The sequence below is a fragment of the Penaeus vannamei genome, chromosome 34 (assembly GCF_042767895.1).
Source record: "Penaeus vannamei isolate JL-2024 chromosome 34, ASM4276789v1, whole genome shotgun sequence".
Classification (NCBI taxonomy): Eukaryota; Metazoa; Arthropoda; class Malacostraca; order Decapoda; family Penaeidae; genus Penaeus; species Penaeus vannamei.
Window position 1 is genome coordinate 9,733,688 of NC_091582.1, and position 2,500 is coordinate 9,736,187.

Below are 2,500 nucleotides of genomic sequence, written 5' to 3' on the forward strand. Positions count from 1 at the left end.
CATTTAATTCATTCCCTTGTTTTGCTTTTATGCGCAAGAGAAGTTTATTGAGATATTTGACAACACAGTATGTAGTACTTTTTGAACTTCGTTTGTTTATGATCGCCATTTTATCCACAAAACGGGGACCATTATTCTCTCCTCGACATCATCATACTTCCTACCCCTTTATCTGAATCACAAATACCACTAAAACTTCAGAAAACATACACCATCACCCCCCCTTTAAAACTTTAGAAAATATACACCATCACCCCCCCTTAAAACAGAAAATATGTACCAATCCCCCCCTTAAACTACAGAAAACATACACCATCACCCCCCCCCCCCTAAAACTTCAGAAAACATACACCATCACCACCCCTTTAAAACTTTAGAAAATATACACCATCACCTCCTTAAAACAGAAAATATATACCAATCCCCCCTTAAACTACAAGAAAACATACACCATCACCCCCTAAAACTTCAGAAAATATACACCATCACCCCTTAAAACTACAGAAAACATACACCATCACCCCCTAAAGCTACAGAAAACATACACCATCACCCCCCCTGAAACTACAGAAAACATACACCATCACCCCCTAAAACTTCAGAAAATATACACCAATATCCCCCTAAAACTACAGAAACATACACCATCACCACCCCTTTAAAACTTTAGAAAATATACACCATCACCCCCTTAAAACAGAAAATATAAACCAATCACCCCCTTAAACTACAGAAAACATACACCATCCCCCCCCTAAAAACTACAGAAACATACACCATCACCCTCCTAAAACTTCCAAAATATAAACAACCCCCCCCATTAAAACTACAGAAAAACATACACCCCCCTCCTAAAACTTCACCAAAATATACACCCCCCCCCCCTCACCCTCACTTCTCCACTCAATCAACACTCTTCCACCGCCAACACCGCACTCGGACCGACGTAAGAAAGAGCGACCACCCAAGCCAGCCACAGTCTCCGAATTCAGCAGATACACGACAGGGCTAAAGGGAGATATCGGGAGATCGCTGATACAGAGGCTGCGGCCGTATCGGAAGGGTTAATATCACCTGGCTTGGCTCAGTGTCGTCTCCTTGCATGGAATAGTGATTGGTGTTGCTCAGGAAGAGGGTAATGGTGATGATAGATAAGAGGGATGAGAGAGGAAGAGGATAATGGTGATGATAGAAAGGAGGAATGAGAGAGGAAGAGGATAATGGTGATGATAGATAAGAGGGATGAGAGAGGAAGAGGGTAATGGTGATGATAGAAAGGAGGGATGAGAGAGGAAGAGGATAATGGTGATGATAGAAAGGAGAGATGATAGAGGAAGAGGATAATGGTGATGATAGAAAGGAGGAATGAGAGAGGAAGAGGATAATGGTGATGATAGATAAGAGGAATGAGAGAGGAAGAGGATAATGGTGATGATAGATAAGAGGAATGATAGAGGAAGAGGATAATGGTGATGATAGAAAGGAGGAATGAGAGAGGAAGAGGATAATGGTGATGATAGATAAGAGGAATGAGAGAGGAAGAGGATAATGGTGATGATAGATAAGAGGAATGAGAGAGGAAGAGGATAATGGTGATGATAGATAAGAGGAATGAGAGAGGAAGAGGATAATGGTGATGATAGATAAGAGGAATGAGAGAGGAAGAGGATAATGGTGATGATAGATAAGAGGAATGAGAGAGGAAGAGCATAATGGTGATGATAGATAAGAGGAATGAGAGAGGAAGAGGATAATGGTGATGATAGATAGGAGAAATGATAGAGGAAGAGGATAATGGTGATGATAGAAAGGAGGAATGAGAGAGGAAGAGGATAATGGTGATGATAGATAAGAGGAATGAGAGAGGAAGAGGATAATGGTGATGATAGATAAGAGGAATGAGAGAGGAAGAGGATAATGGTGATGATAGAAAGGAGAAATGATAGAGGAAGAGGATAATGGTTATGATAGAAAGGAGGAATGAGAGAGGGAGAGGATAATGGTGATGATAGAAAGGAGAAATGATAGAGGAAGAGGATAATGGTTATGATAGAAAGGAGGAATGAGAGAGGAAGAGGATAATGGTGATGGTAGAAAGGAGAAATGAGAGAGGGAGAGGATAATGGTGATGATAGAAAGGAGGAATGAGAGAGGAAGAGGATAATGGTGATGATAGATAAGAGGAATGAGAGAGGAAGAGGATAATGGTGATGATAGATAAGAGGAATGAGAGAGGAAGAGGATAATGGTGATGATAGAAAGGAGAAATGATAGAGGAAGAGGATAATGGTGATGATAGATAAGAGGAATGAGAGCAGAAGAGGATAATGGTGATGATAGAAAGGAGAAATGATAGAGGAAGAGGATAATGGTGATGATAGATAAGAGGAATGAGAGAGGAAGAGGATAATGGTGATGATAGATAAGAGGAATGAGAGAGGAAGAGGATAATGGTGATGATAGATAAGAGGAATGAGAGAGGAAGAGGATAATGGTGATG